The sequence below is a fragment of the Lycorma delicatula genome, chromosome 6, assembly GCF_047948215.1.
Source record: "Lycorma delicatula isolate Av1 chromosome 6, ASM4794821v1, whole genome shotgun sequence".
Lineage (NCBI taxonomy): Eukaryota > Metazoa > Arthropoda > Insecta > Hemiptera > Fulgoridae > Lycorma > Lycorma delicatula.
The window spans coordinates 79,327,179-79,344,975 of NC_134460.1; the positions used below are offsets into that span (position 1 = coordinate 79,327,179).

General features: G+C 30.5%; 1 protein-coding gene across 3 annotated transcripts in view; it reads left to right on the forward strand.

Moving 5' to 3' along the window:
* LOC142325958 (galectin-8-like) overlaps positions 1-17,797 on the forward strand; it is a 74,834-nt gene that overhangs the window by 8,180 nt on the left and 48,857 nt on the right. The gene's annotated exons all lie outside the window — the stretch shown is intronic.

The window sequence follows — 17,797 nt, forward strand, 5'->3', positions numbered from 1 at the left end:
TTTTTTTTTTGTTGAGTAAGAGAAATGCCATTTACACATGCTCCATAAATGGAGCAGTGTCAAACTCACATGTGTGTCATGACACAACATCTGTTCTGCTAGATGTTGTTAAGAGCGTTTGTATACCTGTACCCTACCGACTAAAACTCCTATCTCACCACTTCTCCCCACTGAGGCTGGGCCACAATGAAGCACTCTCAGCTGTGAGGGGGGGGGGTTGCCTTCAGGCTCAGGGGTTCAAGAGTCCTCGTGCATCATCATCGTAGCCCATCCACACAAGTGCGAATGAACTACGGCTCTGCAGGAGGCTGTCCATCCCTGTAGGTTACAAACCAAAGTCTGGGCAACTCTATTTTAGACAAAATAACAGGCTTCACTTTATTTTTAAAATCATAATTGATCATCAGCACTGATCAATAATTAGTTCTTTGTTTAAAAAGTTTGAACAAAGTATTTCCTTTGAATCCCTAAAGAAGTTGCTATTATTTTCTTTTATGAAAATTTTGTTTTCATATGGTGGAAGTTAATTTTAATGTATTCTTTGCATATTCTGCTCATTTTGAAATAATACTCATTTTGTTTGGAAGTAAAATAAGTCACCTATGTTTCTTCACAAGTTATTTTAAGTCTAAGACTTCTCTCACTGTACTTTTCTTATCTGTGTAGAAGTATGCAACAGCAGTGTTAGGCTGCAAGAGGCAGAATCCCCTGGCAATCAGTTCACTAAATTTGTGATTATCTCTTATGATATTTTTTCCACTCCTAACTCTTATTTCTAGTGTTTTTTGAGATTTCTTTTATAACAGTTCATAAATTTTTTCAAATAAGTATTTCACTCTGTTTGCCTTCATTGACAGAGGTTGTTGGTTGATGAGTATGTGGTTCATTTTCAACTCTCTCCTAACTATTTCTGATTGATGAACACCATTCATATATTTTGGACCAAGAATATGCAACCCTGAAGTCTCTTTCTTGTTTAAATCAGAATTGTAATGACCACTTCATTTATCAAATATTTTTTAATATGTGGTTAAGACTATTTTACATTTCTTGTCCAGACAATGTGGTTAAAATTGATGGGGAGAAAGAGAAAAAACAGTTAATTTTTATAAGCTCATACTTAAGTAAGTGCTTGTCTAATAACTGTACCTTTAAGTTATAAGTGTAGGTCATGAAAATTCCTTTTATATTTTTAATTTTTTGTCATTAAATAAAGCTAATTAGAGTCTTGTTATCAACTTTATTATCAATTTAATAATACATTTTATTTTATTTCTATCCATTTTTTATTTGATAAATTTTTACTTTTGCTTTTATTTTATTTTTTTTAACCTCTGGGACTACCGTTAGGTATTGCTTCAGAGGATGAAATGAATGATTTGTAGCATGTGTAAAAATGCAATACCTGACTGGGATTCGAACTTGGGACCTCTTGATTCGAATCCCAGTTATTTGATATTAGTTTTGGTAAACATAACAGACTAGACCAAAATTTGTTGAAAAATGCATTGGAAAAATATTGTTGATCTGTAAGTCAGTTCAGTAACAACAGCACCATCTAGTACATTAATACTATCGTCTTTTGCATTATTATTTAAATTTATTTAATATTTTATAATTTTTTAATCTAGTACTTAGCAAATTGTGGGTTACAGATGTTATACATTAAATTCATTGATTTCAAAAGTTGAGAATAATCTTATAAAAGAAATATTTCCTATTAAATTAAAATAATTACTATTATAGTTTAAATTGTTGAACTAACTTGCCTAGATTCACTTGGATTGATGTTTGTAGGTCATTCATCAATTTAAACTTTTGATCTTTACTATCTCTTGAATCTGTCTGTGTTGGCCTAAATTGTCTTAAGATAATAATTTGACAAATAAGAACTGCCTGAGTGTATATATTATGTATATTACATATCTTAATTATGTTGTAAGGTAGTTAGAATTACATTTTAATGACTTGTTTTTCTAATTAATTAAATTAATAATTAAATGCACATTATTAATGTTTATTGTTAAATGTATATTTTTTTTTGAAAGAGTGAATTAAAGTATTATTATATTTTTTTATTATGCATTTTTCGTTTTTGTTTATTGTTTTTTCAATGTGCAGTTATATCTTATTAAACAAAGCCTTAGTCCATTTTTATTGGTCATCTTTCCAAATATAAATTCATCTTTACTGACCTCTTATAAAACATATATTCTTGAACGCTTTCAGCATTTGCAGTCATTTGGACAACAATAAAAAAATAATGATTTGATCTAGGTTCTGGTATATATGATCCTGGAGTTCTAGATTATTGTATGGTTCGAATCCTGGTTAGGCATGGCAGTTTCACGTGCTACAAATTTGCAGTTTCATCTCATCTTCTGAAACTATACCTAATGGTGGTCCCGGAGGCTAAAAAAGATAATAAAATATTACTGTATTGATTATTACTTTGAAAATTGAATATTGAGATCCATTTTTTCAACTAAATATTGATTGAATATTCAAGTAAATAGTAAAATTATTGATTACTAAGAAACAAAAAAATAACATTCTATAAAAAATAAACTATTAAAAAAAGAAAAGAGACATGTCTTCAGTTTTATAACTGCACACACTTGTAGATAGGTAAATAGTGAACTCTGAATTATTCTCTTAGTACATTTTTTTTTGAGTGCTGCAGTTTGTTCATTTATAATGTTAATGTTATAAAGTGAATTTAGTTGTCATATCCTTAGCATAATTAATATTTTTGGGGTTAAATTGTAAATTACACTGATCTATTATAATTAGAAGCTATCTCTAGATGGGTAGATTGTCCCCTTTTTTATCTCCTTTCTTGATTCCTTCTTTGGGAAGATACCATATGAAGTTTTTCAGCTGCTGCCCTAGTTTCTAACTGTAGCATAATGTTGCTACCTTTTAGTAACCTATGGTGCAGTTGCTTTTATATTGAGGTTCAGTTGGGTAGTGACTGATGTTAAACCAACTTTGTTATTTTTACGTATCATGGGAGGGGTTGCACAAAAAAAGTTGCATTAACCTTATACTAAATTGTCTGTTGGGAAAGTTGACACACTTTATTCTGTACAAGTTGTTACATTTTTATTCTGATTGGTACATAATAAATTATACAGATTCCATCAGGACTGTGGATAAAAAAGGAATTGCCCATGCCATTTGGCTGGCTGGATCAAGGGAAAATGTAGTAAAACATTGATCAGAGCAGCATCACAAAGTATGTAATTTTAAAATTAAAAATAAATAATATATATGTATATATATATATATATATATGTACAAAATAAATCACAATTCAGAAGGTGTTAATGGAAATTATTTGAGCACATATTTATTTATATGTTGAACAGAGAAGCAAAGATTTCAGGTTTTTTTATTAGTATTTAAAAATTCATTGACAGATAATAATATTTCTGTAACAGAAAATAATTTAATTGTATTTTTAATGAATTAATAAGAGAATTTTTTAAATATTTAATATATTAAAAATGCTAAAAGAAACATAAAAGGGTAAATAAAATTTAAACTTTAATTCTTTTTTATAAATTTATTGATTAATAATGTACACAGTTCATACCTTCATAATTTCTCTAATTAGTCTCCTGCACGATCTACACACTTTTGCCAATGATTTGGAAGCTTGAATATTCCTTGATCATAAAAAGTTTGAGAATGAGTTATCAACCAATTGCGCATGCATTCCTCGACATCTTCATTGTTTTTGAATCATTCCCTTCCAAGCAATTCTTTCAAGGGTGCAAACAAATTGTAGACAGGAGGAAAAATCTGAACTGTATGGAGGATGGTCAAGAGTTTCCCAGTGCATTTTTATCAATTCATCCCTTGTCAAAATCGTGGTGTGCGGCTTGGTGTTGTCATGGAGAAGGATGACATGTCCAATGGGCATAACTGTCTTTTATTTTGATAGGTGACTTTTGTTGACTGCAGCAGCTGGCTGTAGTAAGCCACATTCACCATTTGTTGATTATGGAGAAAATCAATGAGTAAAATTCCCCAAAAATAATCATTACAAGAACTTTTCCGGCTGAGAGAATGGTTTTGGCCTTTACTGGGCAGCCTTAATCCTTCCTTTGCCACTCCTTACTTGCCATTTTTGACTTCGGAGTGTAATGATGGACCCATGTCTCATACCATGTTACAATGCACCTCAGAAAATCATCCCCTTCCTGCCGAAATCAATTCAGAACACTCACAGATCTCCAACCTGACTATCTGTTTTTGATTTGCAGTCAACAACCTTAGAACCCATCAAGCAGTAATTCTTCTAAAGACAAGATGGTTGGTGATAATGGGTTCAGCACTCCCACAGCTGATATCCACTTCTGATGCGATTTCTTCAACAGTGAACCAGTGTTCACCTTTGATAAGCTCTCGAACAGCATGGATGTATGTTGTCACCTGTGAGACTTGACCTTTGACATTGATCATGATAATATTTGTCTTCTAAATTTTCTCGCCCTCCCTTAAATTGTCTCGCCCATGTACACAGTCGGTTCTGGGGTAGTGTAATATCCCCAAACTTTATCTTTGAAAGAGTTAAAATTTTTGCAGGTTTAACACCTTCATTAGTTAAAAACTTTATGATTATACATATTATACATTGTGCAACAAACATGGAACCTCATGCTCACTCATATCTGTACTGATGACAGAACAGAGCAGAGGGCTAACCAAGCTGTTTTCCCTCTCTAACACACTGAACATTAACCCCCATCTCCCCCTTCCAGCACGAAACTACTTGCCGTGCAGAATAGCAAAATTTTGATTTAAATTTGATTCACCCTTGTAATAAGGCCCTTTCTCATAATCTAAAGTATTGTATTGAATTATCCAAAAATTACTGTTGTCTGGTGTGATAGAGGTAGATGTTTTTTGAGAATAAGAGAATAATGACTATTCTTTTTAGCAGAGATTGCTTATTCATAAACATAAACACATGGATAAGTTAACATTTTTATTTTATTAGATATCAGTACATAACTCATATGTTTTGGTGCCTTAAAAGTGTTCTGGCTCTTTGAGGAAGCCTCAAAAAAAATTATACTATATTTAAGTTTGAAACTGAGTAATTAAGTGGTAAAATTGTTTTTCTTTCACCTTATGCAACAGCATTAGTTGAAACTTTGGACCAGGGAACACTAGAGTTTTAAATGTAGTTAGTGTAAAAGCTTCTAAGGATATATGACAGATGGCTAAAACGTAATGAATGGACACTCATATCTCACAAACGAGAAGCGTTATTAAAATGAAACAAATATCATATAAAAATACATTTTATTTCTACAAAAACTTAACGTTTATTTTTCTATTTATTAGCAATTTACAGCTACACATTTCTCAAAAGTTGAATCAGTCTTTTTGTCGATGAAGAAGAATGTTTGATCTGTGACCCAGTGTCCTTCAGTTCATCATTCATGATGAAGTGAATATCCTTAATGTTCTCTTTAATTGCAGAAAGAAGTGAAAATTGCAGGGCGCTGAATCTGGCTAGTATGGAGGCCTTGGAATAGTTAAATTTCAACTTCACAAGAGCCTCAGCAGTTGCACATGAGCATTGTCATGTTACAGAATCGTCAGCTTTGTGGATTGTTGAATTATGACACACACATCTCGTAAGGTGTTCTTACATTTCTATGTATTGCATAGAATTTATAGTTGACTGAACTGGTTTCTAGATAATCAATTATTTACTTGTGCTTGGAATCCCAGAACACTGTCAAGAAATTTTTTTTTCAAAGGGCTGTTTTTGAATTTTTTTCGATTGTGGTGAATCATAATGTCAGTATTCCATTGTCTGCCTTTTCTCTTCTGAGTCATAATTATGCATCTTCGTTTCCTGTCGAAATATTGAAAAGGAAGTCATCTTCCTTATCACTGTAATGTTTTGGAAGTTGTTCACAACATTCCTTTTGTTGTACTTTTCTGTGAGTTTGTCTGGCACTCACTGTGAGATATTATGGTAGTCCAGTTGTACAATAATGTGTCATACTCTTTCTTTCAGTATGCGTATCCAAGTTGCATTGCGTTGTGTAGGTTGGTCATTTTGAATCGGCTCAACCATCCTTTTTTGGTTCTTCTCATCAATCACAACTATTGCAAGGTCATCCTCAATATATGCTTTACCAACTGGTAATGCACAAAAGTTTATTGCTCACCTACTCAAAGTACTTTGATCATCAGTTTTATCATTATAAATGGCTTTTAAATGATAGTTAATGTTATTAGCACTCACTTTTTCTGCTATTAAAAATTCATTCTCTGCAATATTGTTTTAGTTGCATTGACATAGCAGGCATTCTTGAGAGGTTGGAGATCAACAAGTTTTTGAATGTTAGTATGTATGGGAATGAAACTACAAGATAGTAGCACCTGTCACTTGGTGCAACATTTTGTTCTCCTGTTACTTTCCAGTGTGCATTAGACTTCAGCCCCCCTATATGTTATAAAATAAAGATGAAAAGCTCTCTTTATCAGATAAATTAAAAAAAATTAATAATTTAAAAATCATTAAAATTTTTGTTGTTTCATGATGATTGTTAATGAAGCCAACACTATTTTTTCCCTAATTTGACAAATTCCTGGTTATGGAAAGACAGGACATCAAAATGTTATTGAATGGCTCACTGCTCATACTGAAGATTTTGGGCTTTCAAAATAATACTGATTAAATGATAGTTTCGTTTATCAAAAAGCAAGATGAGCTTTGTATTTTACCCGGCCACATTTAGATGATTAAGTGGCCGATAATGTTTCTCTTTTTATTTGATGGTTTCTTGTGTATTTAAAATAAGATACATAAAAGTAAGACAGTTGTCTTACAGAGATACAGGCCAGAGCATAGCTTCAGTTAGAATTGTAATTGTCAGTTTCATTATTAATTTATTCACAATAAAGATGTACTCCCAATTTAAGAGATAATTTGTTATTGTTTTGATTTAATTGAATTTATTAAAAACAAAAAATGATTATTTTTATTGAGTATCATAAAAATTCTATTTACAATATTGGTCCACTATAATTACAGTGGCATTTTGGACGTATTCTAAATTGAATTTTTTTTTATAGGACTTCTATATGAGCTGTTTATTAAAGAATGTGATTTATTCATTGTTCTGGATGCAAAGGTCTGTTTGGATATCAATCCAAATACATATTTGGAATTATTATCAGTCATAATTTAGTCCAGAGAATGTATTACTGTTGTGATTAGGCTTTTAAGATTCAATTTAACACTTAACTTTGGATGAACATTAACAAGTACCTGTTAATGTTCTTATGCTTTCACTTGTTGTTGTACTTGTGATAAATAAGTTAATATTTTGTTCTCATTAGTGCATTGCATCTTATGTATTGTGTCAGGAATGGGTAGATCTGTTATATGGGAATAAAAAGGAACTGTTCCAATATTTATATAGAAATGTAGAGGAAACCCTGAGTGAAATATTAATCAAAACAGAATCACAAAAAAATCTCATTGTTCATAGTAATGTACAAAAACAATTCTACTCAATAGTGATTTAGAGATGTAAATGTAATAAAATAGATTAAAAATTGTAAAAAAAAAATACTCTACCTAATTAGTGGGTCTTTACTAATTTTTGTCATTTTTCTTTTGTGAAATTTCAGGAAATATGTTATAAAATGGCACCTGTCTTAAATAGATTAGAAGAGCCCTTAAATACACAATCGAGTAATATATTATAATTATGTTGTATTCGATTAGTAAGTTGTTTTTGTCAATTAGTTTGTTTTTTTATTCAATTTGATCTGGTTTTTTTTTAGCTATCTGTTAAATTTGCATGTTGAAGTTAAAGTCTTTGTGTCCTGTTTCTATGAGATGATCAAAAATATCTAGTGCCATCACTACAGTTTAATTTGTGCAATTCTGAGCTGTTGTGTTAGTTTATACTTTGTAATTTGCGTTATGATCTTATGTATTTTGTTTTGCTCTGAAAGTGATGTAGAAACCTTTCTTGAAAATTTCGGTAACTTTGATGACTATTGATTGACGTCTATTCGTGTCACTATCACTAGGTGATTTTTTGTGTTTTATAGATATGAATTAAGTTGTTCTATGTTTTATGTGGTCTGATGTCTGTAAGTGCGTATGGGTAGCCCTATTTCTGCCAGTTATTTTATTATGTTAGTTATTCAGTGAAGTTGAATTTAAAATTTTATCGTGTTTCATCATGCTATTTAAACAACAAAATTGTAGAGAGATAATTTAAAAGCATGATTAAATACATTAAAAAAAAAGAAAGTTATTTATTAGTAATTTAGGTTTATTTTATTAGTGTTATTTACAAGGGTCGTTTGATATTAAGAGACAAATGACTGTAGAAAATCATTATTTATTCAATGACAGTGAAACCAATGCTACTTTTTAACATAATTCCTGGCCACATTTAGGCCATGACCCATGTTTTTGCTAGCTTTCTTATAAAGAATTGTTCACCTATGTGTTTGAGACATTCTTGTACCGCATTCTTGACCTGTGTATTGTTGTTTAACTTGGTACGATGTAAACCTCATTAAAAGGACCTAGCAAACAAAGATCTGATGATTGATGTGAGGTGATGTAAGATGGAGTGACAACACTTCCCAAATTAACTTTTGAATGGTGGAGTGAGCGTTATCATGCAGAAGAATGATGTCTTTTGAGAGAGAATCAGGATATTCCTTATTATTTAGGTATCACTTTTCATTTCTAGTGTGTTACAATAGTACTCACAGTTGATATTTGTTGTTCTTCTAAATAAACACAATAAATTTTGTTTTGTTTCAAAGCACTGTTGTGCATCACTTTACTGGCTGTCACATAACTTTTGAATTTTTCCTGTTGGGCGAACTCGGATGTTTCTATTCCATACTCTGATGTTTGAATTCTGTCTTAAAATGATGAATCAAGTTTCATCATTTGTTATTTTGTGATCTAAGAAAGCATCTTCTTTAGCTAAAAACTGTTATTTAAGTTCCATACAAATGTGACTTTGGATATCTTTGTGATTTTAAGTCAACCATCTTGGATCCCACCTTGAACTTATAAATGTGTTCAAGGGGGATTCATTTATTAATTGATGTATGTTATTTATGTAGTAATTCAATTATGGATAATGTAATGGACAGTACCAATACTATACTATATTATTACAAATTTCAGCAACTTCCCAAATTTAAAAGGGTCTGTTTGTGTAAATAAGATCATTAATGCAGTTACATAAAGGCATCAGTCAAAACTTCTACTAGTCTTTTACTGTAATGAAAATCGTAATTGGCAACATTTGCCCTGCCCAATGTAAACTGTTCAATTCATTTATAAATATTTGCATGGTTGGCAACATTTGCCCTGCCCAATGTAAACTGTTCAATTCATTTATAAATATTTGCATGGTTGGTACACTTTTTATCCTACTGTTTTAACATCTTGAATGAATTTTGGCTGGTTATTACACCTTCAGGTTTAATAACCAGGCATCAGGAAAACATTTTTGAAAGTATATGCTTGGAGCTTAGCTTTGTGTGGAAGTGAAACTTGGACGATCGGAGTATTTGAGAAGAAAAGATTAGAAGTTTTTGAAATGTGGTGCTATAAGAGAGAGTGCTATCAGATGGGTGGATAAAGTGACAAATGAAGAGTTGTTGCAGCAAATTGTTGAAGAAAGGAGCATTTATGAAAATATACAGGGTCATTCACGGGAACCGGATGTTTTTAAAATAATCATAAAAAATTGAATATTTACTTTAAAAAAGTTTTATTGGTACTGAAACACTTGTTATATCAAAGCATTTGTTACTTATTCATGAATGAAAAATTATGTCTGGCAAGTGATGTCCATTTTGGGCAATACATTGTTGTAGACTTTCACGATAACTGGCCTCAATTCTTTGCAGCATGTTTACATCAATCTGGGTGACGTGATGACGAATTGCGATCTTTAGGTCCTCCAATGTACGCGGTTTATTGCCGTACACACGCGATTTCAGAAACCCCCACAGAAAAAAATCACAACTACTCAAGTCAGGGAACCAAGGGGGCCAAGGAATGTCCCCAAATCTGGAAACGATCAGTTCTGGAAACAAGTTACGGAGAACAGCCATCGTTACCCTCGCTGTGTGCGCTGTAGCTCCATCCTGCTGGAATAACACATTTTGAAAATCGATTCCCCGGTTTTGTAACTCAGGGATGAAAAACGTATTCAACATCGCAATGTAACGATCAGCTGTTACAGTTATGGTAGCGTCATTTTCTTCAAAAAAATATGGTCCAATAACACCGACCTTTCCTACCTTGCACACCAGACTGTCACCTTTGGGCTATGAAGTGGTCTCTCGTGAAGCTGATGTGGGTTTATTTCTGCCCAATACAATTCTGTTTGTTGACGAAGCCATTCAGATGAAAATGGGCTTCGTAACTCATTAACAATAACAAATTTTCATTTTCTTCAAAAATGGTAAGCATTTGTCAACAAAATTGTAATTGCTGGGTGAAATCTTGCTCGTTTAACTGCTGCACGACGGCTATCTTGTATGGATGGAAATGCAGGTCTGTATGCAGAATTCGTCTTACCGTACTTGTGCTCGTTTGAAGTGCTGCTGAATGCCTCTGAATAGAGCGGCGTGGGCTTCTGACAATGGCTTCCCTTACTCATTCGATATTCTCCAGAGTGCTAGCAGTTCGTCGGGGACCCGGTGGTTTTTTCTTCAATATTGAACCGCTTGTTCGAAGGTTGTTTACCCATCCCAATATTGTGTTACGAGAAGGGACACTTACATTACGATGGATATTAAACTGACGGCAGAAATCTCGCTGAACAGCAGTTACGGATTCGTCATTTCGCACAAATCTGTCATATGCGTACAGGCGTTGATCTAGCGTCCACGGCTCCATCTCAATGACTAAAATGTAAATGCTATGAACAAAGGAAACGTCAGACACTAGCCACGTGCCCCTCCCATCATGAACACCCAAGTACAACCCACTTCACAAAACATCCGGTTCCCGTGAATGACCCTGTAGTTAAAGGAAGAGACAGACTTATAGGCCACATATTAAGGCATCCTGGATAGTCGCTTTGATATTGGAGGAACAGGTAGATGGGAAAAATTGTGCAGGCAGGCAACATTTGGAATATGTAAAACAAATTGTTAAAGATGTAGAATGTAGAGGGTATACTGAAATGAAACAACTGGCACTAGATAGGGAATCTTAGAGAGCTGCATCATACCAATCAAATGAAGACAAAAAAAATTACATCTTCACAAAACCAAAATCCTATCACAACTTATTGTTCTTCCATGGTTCACATTTCCTACATTTTGAAATAATCAAAAGAGGTTATAACAGAAATTCTTTTTGAACAGCTGATATTTTCTATGTCAGGGTTGTCAATTTGAATATCAGGGAGTTTCAATTTATATATTAATAGTTTTACTATTGTTGTCATTTGTCTCTTTAATTATTGAACAATCCTTGACTAAATAGAGTAGTATTGTTTTTGTAGGTCAAAATTTTAGTACTGTTTAAATAAACTGGTCAATGATATTTTAGATCATTAGATGATTTAAAATGCCAGTTTCACCTTAGTTGTGTCTTTTGTGGAGCAAATTTTCAGATTGAAACCTAAAAATTATGATAATTTGTTTAATAGAAGTGATAAAATTTTAGAATTTTTTATTTATTAAGTATCTGCTTACAAAATCCATATTTACTTGCATAAACAAGTGATCTGATAGTTCATTTTTGGATGTAAAAATTCAATATAATGTATGAAATATAATGTATATGCATACTTGCATTTGAGTATATAATAGTTCTTGCAAGCACGTGAAGAAATAATGTTTTGTGGCTCTTAACAAATTTCTCTTGTTCTTTTATGTAATAAAGTTGACAACTTTGGTAGACATAGTCAGCATAATATCCTTTTATCGCACTCACAGTCGGCCATAATTATTATGATTATGCTTATTGCTCTGTAATTAAACTGTGTAGCTTTGCTTCGGAATGTTTTATTAATTTATTATTTATTAAATAAGTGAGTAATTGTGAACAAAAATGACTACCGGTGATATGATCTTTTTACAAGTTTGTTTTCATTTGATAATAAACATTTTATAATACAGGAGCATTTTTTTTTCATTTCACTTCATTGGTTATGGACATCTTTATTTTCATGGGTTGAGTCTTATGCAGGAGTTGAAAATTCCTGTAGGAGAGAGTATGTAAAATAATATTTTGTCGTTTTATAAAACATCAGATTGACTAATAATGATTAGTTACAAAATTTGAATTATTCCTTAACAAGTAGGTATTGAATTAATTGTAGCAAATTGACTGATGAAATAAATTCCATTGAAATGCAGTTATTTTTGAAAATAAAATTGTTGCTTATATGATAAGTCTACCTGCAATAAATAAATACAATTAATTTTTATTTTTAAATTGTTTATTGGTTTCCTTGTCAGTTTTTTTTATTAAATTAGTACTCTATTGATAACTATTTATGTCCTTTGTGTAGTTACTACTATAAATTGCACTGAATAAAGGATAAAATGATTGTCTTTTAGAGGGATGGGAGACGGGTATGTTCTGGTATCAAATTTTATAAAAAATTTGCTGTGTTAATTTGTTCCTTATTATTTAGTATATTAAAAAAATAAATTGCTTCATATTACAAAGTATGTCTAAATGATAAAAACAGATGCAGATTTATGTATGATTTTAAAAATATTTTACAAAAAGTTTGAAATTTCTATCCACAGTCTTGGATCTGCTGCCACCTTGAATCCAGGATTTTATATATGATTAAAATTATTTTAATTATTTAAATAAAATGGTATTTGTATGATGATCATAGTTGAAAATTGAAAAAATAAAAAAATTATGGTAGAAAATGAAATCAGAGAGAAAATTAGTAAAAATTCAAGAATCAAGTTTCATGTTCAGATTGCATTCAGTAATATACTGTAGTCAACAGAAAGCTGCTCTAATTGTTTGTAGCCCTCCTTATGTACAGTTATGTAAAAAAAAAAAAAAAATTCACCTTTTTTTTATTTGTTACAGTTGACTTGCATTATATTTATACATTATATACGTTACACATAAGCATACATAATAATATATTATGTGTATGTTACTTATATGCCATATATTGTACCATTATTTTTATGTTATATGAATATGTTTAGTAAAGAAATTATTTATTAGTCTATTTTATTTTACATTCTGTTCATCTCCTGTGTCTAGAATAATGTTCAATAGTGTATCTGTAATTATTTTCCTAAAACTAAAAATGTCCTCAATGTTCATTGAATATTTAAAATGTGATATTAGTTTAGTTTAATGGTATTATTAATTTACCATATATATAGAGTGCCCATAATACTATGCCTAATGACAGTTTTATTATTAGTTCACTAAAACAAAAAAAAAAGAAAAGATCAAACAAGATATAAGAGACTTAAAACAATCTTCTTAAAAATGTTATTCATCTGATGCTATTGCATACAAAATTGAATCCTATTTCCTGATTCACTGTAATATCACCTTTCACAAGTGGTGAGCTTTACACCACCTCTTGTATTAACGGTTATGATTATAAAACTTTATCATTAAAACAATCCTAACGTAGTATTTGGTAACTAATTTGTTCAATTTTGGGATATTTGCTTTTTGATACTAGCATTATTACTAAATTAAATGAGGTACTGCTAAAGATAAGCTGACATTATTTACTTGAGCCTGTATTACAAATTTAAAGGGTTAACAAGGTATTGAATGTAGTAGTTACTTTTCTACAGAGTTAATTATTTTTTTTACACTTTGCTTTATGTTGTTGTGAGTGACTTCTGATCAGAAGTGAAACGTCAATTTATTACATTATTGAAGAATTACATAATAAAAGCTAAAAATTTATTCTTTAAAATTTCCTGAAATCTTTTTGTTATTTCTAGGTGTGTTTTAATTTAATTAAATATTTATTTTTTATCCGCGTCTTTTAAGTAAAACTGAAAAGACAATTTTAATAATAATTTACATGTATGGTGACCAAAAACGGCCTTTACCATTAAAATTACCATTTAAGTTAATTACCATTATCATTAAAAATTCTTTAGACATTAAAATAGTTTAAAGAAAATGGTAATAGAACTGATTGTATCCATTTGGATTGTATCCAAATGTTGGTGATAGATGTTAATCTATCACCAGTGAGGAAAACCAGTCATAGTATTGAGGAGCTCTCTGTTTTATGGTTTGGAAAATTGTGTTTTAAGCCATAACTTGAACATTAATTTTCAGAGGATGATCTTGACTGTCAAGTTACTATAGTTATGAGCAGTAATTTGATCAATTTTCTTTAATTCAGTCATATTTTTACATGCTCATTTTATTTTAAATTTTACTTTTGTATTAATTATAAACTGCTGATACTGCAGCCTTGTAAATGAATACGCTAATTATAAATCTTTAAATAAAATATTAAATGTTTCAGTACTGTTTTGTTTTACAGTTATAATTGTTACAAGTTACACATGTTTCTAAATGCAGTATGAAGGTTAAACACAATAAAAAATTCCTATAGCATATTTTCCTTCATGTTTTTTTCTTAAGTAATTTTTTTAAAATTTGGTTGCTTGTATGTCAAAAAGAGAAATGATTATTAAAAAATTGATTTTAAATTGTTTTTGCTGACAAAACCTTTTCTAAAATTTCTGTGTCACAACACAAATTTTACATAATCATGATAATTCAAATGTTTTTTATAAAAAAAATTTAACATCAGTTCAAAATAGCATATTGAAAATGAAAAGAAATTTAAACTTTCTGTGAAACTGTACTCATTTGCATTTGGTTTTTATTATTTTATTTTATTTAATAAATTATTGTAAAAGTTATTATTAACTTAAATAAGTATGTTAATTTTTCTAAGATTAGACATAGGAAATTGATTAAATTTATTAGTTTCTAATAATATGAGAGTATATTAATATTAAAACAATGTTTTTTTTATATTTAATTTCACATTTATAAGTTAATATAATTTATAAGTTAACACTCATGATCTTTTTTACCAATTTAAACAAATATAAATGTACATATTCGCAATTTATTTTCACATTTGTATATTAGAAAAGTAATTTTTAAATTATTTTGCTCAGGCCATTATGATTTTGTTCATTTTGACTAATAAAGCTAAAGAAATTTCTTACCTTTTAATAATCAAAAGTCTAATAATGTTGTAAAATCCTGTTTAACAGAAATAGTGTCGGTTCATCTGTTTTGGACACGATGAGAATTTTGAAAAATTATTCAAAATGAGTTTTATGTAAAATTAATACACATCTATTAAAGAACTTAAATTATTTTTTGTGACTGTCTTTACACCAATCCCCTACTAACTATCCTTCTCTATACAGGTTACTAGATAGAAGTGAAAAGCAAAAACCATGAAATAGGACAATAACTTGCTTTTGTAAAATTTGTGAATCTTTTAAATTGTGTGACAGATAACGCTACTAATTGAATGTGTAATATGCTGTGTGTATAGTGGGGTAATATTGAGTAGCAACCTGATGAGTAGCAAATTGCAGTTTTCATTGCAATGAAAACTGCAATGTAATATTTTGTTTAGTCATGATACTATGCCTAAGTGTGTCAATAAGTGTTACATGTGCGCTGCAATTTTTATCCAATTTAATATGAGTGATTTTCACTTGATCAATAATTAAACTGAAATTTTGTCTTTAACTGAAAAGTTCCTTTATGAAAACATTTGAAATATTATAAATACCATATAGGGTGTGGTTTTAAGCCAGACTTAGACATATGAGTTGCTGAAACACTATCAGAGGTAGCTGAATTTTGATGATGATCCTCTTCAGATCGACCTTCAACTTCCAAAATTGATGAAATGTTGCATAAGTTAAGGAATTCATTCATTCTAATGTCGTTTAATTGTTCACAAGGTAGCTGAAGAAGTAATCATGTCATAGATTTTGTGCCATGAAATTATTATGCAAAATTTAGGCAGTAAATTTATGAATAACATTCCAGACAAATTTGTGCCCCACTTTTTGATTGAAAATCTAAAACAGAATTAAGTTGATGTGTCAAGAACTTTTGAAGTAATAAGGATGAAATTTAAAAAAAAATCATCATGATGGATGGATATGGTATTGAAATAAAATCTCGGTCATTGCAGTGGGTGTCAAAAGAGTTCCAATGACCAATAAAGATAAGACAAGTGAGGTCAAACATTAAAGTTTTGTTGTTTGCTTTTTTTTCAACTGTGAAGCTGTTGTTTACTATTAATTTCTTCCAGAAGGCAAGACAGTGAAAAAAGAATATTATGTTGAAGTAATGAAACATCTTCATAAGGCTATCAGAAAAAAAGGCCTGACGTTTGGAAGTCAAACGAATGGATGCTTCATGCTGACAATACTCTCTTAAACAAATTGCGGTACTTACGTATTAACACCACCGCAACTACAGCTTTATTTAAAAACAAAGTAGTCAATCGGATTTCAGTGGAAAATGGGCCGATATAAAGTTTAACATAAATAAATAAATATTTATTTTATAAATATAATTTAACCAAACTTAACCTACGCTCGCTTAGGACTAATTAACACCGTAATTTTTTGAGTATTTATTTAATAAATTCAGTAATTACAATTATTTAAATAACCATTATTACTGAATTTATTAAATAAATGCTAATTAGTCAAGGTTAGTGAGCGTAGGTTAAGTTTGGTTAAATTATATTTATAAAATAAATAAATATAAATAACCATTTATATTCTGTCTTGAATCTGTTTCGGCCCATTTTCCACCGAAATCCGATTGACTACTTTGTTTTTAAATAAAGCTGTAGCTGCGGTGGCGTTAATGCGTAAGTACCCAAATTGCTATTAATCAGTCATTTTTTTGGCAAAACATGATACAACAATCATTCCATCATCCCACTTATTCACCTGATCTAGTACCACTGAATTATTTTTAAGTTAAAAGGTCAATGTTTTCGGTCTACTCACTTGATAAAGGAAAATTCATTTGCTGACCGTTTAGTAACTAGAATGAAGAGTTGCAGAAATGTTTAGAAGGATACAAGAAACATTATGAGTGGTGTATTCAGAGTGGAAAGGACTATTTTGAAGGTGGCTATGTTGTATTCAACATGCTGCTTACCTTACGCTATTGCATGTAAGGTAAGCAGAATATTTTATATTTAAAAAAGTTTTGAAATTTTACCGATAAATTTTTTATGTTGTATTCAGTATTTAATGTATAACTGCTTTAATTATTTGAATAAATATAGAGTAGGAGCATTAGATTCAAAACATGAATACAGCTGCAAAGTTTTACTGTTGATTAGGCCAGGTGGAAAAGGTTCCTAAGCATACCTTAATTAACATATTAAAAGTTGAGACACTCACTATTATTCTGACATTTGTTTATGAACAAAATAAAATTTAAGAACCATGTTTTTCACTATTTTGGCTATAGGTCGTTAATATGTTGATATTACAGAATATCATTCTTGTCAAAAATGCAGAGCAGAAAATTCTACACAAAAAAGGCTATAGATACATTCCAATCAGATAAAAAATAAATGAGCTAGTGGAATAAACAGTAGTGGTGCTCTGTATACTGCCTATGCAGAGAGATATGAGGTAGCCAGCGGCATCGTTTCAATACATGCACGAGATAAATAAATACCTCTAACTTTTGATCTATGATAGATAATTCAAAAAATCA